This window comes from Micromys minutus, assembly GCF_963924665.1.
Source record: "Micromys minutus genome assembly, chromosome: 1".
Classification (NCBI taxonomy): Eukaryota; Metazoa; Chordata; class Mammalia; order Rodentia; family Muridae; genus Micromys; species Micromys minutus.
Window position 1 is genome coordinate 25263507 of NC_137969.1, and position 842 is coordinate 25264348.

Below are 842 nucleotides of genomic sequence, written 5' to 3' on the forward strand. Positions count from 1 at the left end.
GTTTACAAGCACATAGCTGTCACCAGAGAGGTGTTGTCCCCCACTGCCTGGGGTCTTTCCCTGTGTAGTGCATCACTGGAGTCATTCTGAGACCTGTAAGTGGCCTTTCCAGGTTGATAGTGTCATGTGTATGAAACACACCAGATCCCAGGGCTGCCTGATGCTATGAGCACCCTTATGTCAGGCTGCTGGGTACAGTTCCTTCACGTCCGACTCGAGGTCTTACCCCTCCCTCTTAACACTACCCAACTCCTAGTTGCTATGGGAAACAAGGTCATTCTGGCTAAGCAGCCAAAAGGGCATGTGGCTCCCGGTGAGTACCGGAGCCCTTCTATGCACACATGGCCATGTGGCTCAGTTCTGTCTCTGCTTACCTCTCAGTCCATCCATCTGTCCATCCATCCATCTATCCATCCATCCATCCATCCATCCATCTATCCATCATCCATCCATCCATCATCTATCCATCCATCCATCATCCATCCATCCATCCATCATCCATCCATCCACCCACCCATCCATCCATCCATCATCCATCCATCCATCCATCATCCATCCATCCACCCACCCATCCATCCATCCATCATCCATCCATCCATCCATCCATCCATCCATCCATCATCCATCCATCCATTCACCTACCCATCTATCCATCCATCCATCCATCATTCATCCATCATCCATCTATCTATCTATCTATCTATCTATCTATCTATCTATCTATCTATCTATCTATATCTCTCTTTTTTCTTTTCACAAACCCTGTCCACATCCCATAGTGGCTGGAAGCAGACACTGCCCAAAATTTCCAAGAGAACATTCTCATAAGGACTTGGTGGGGG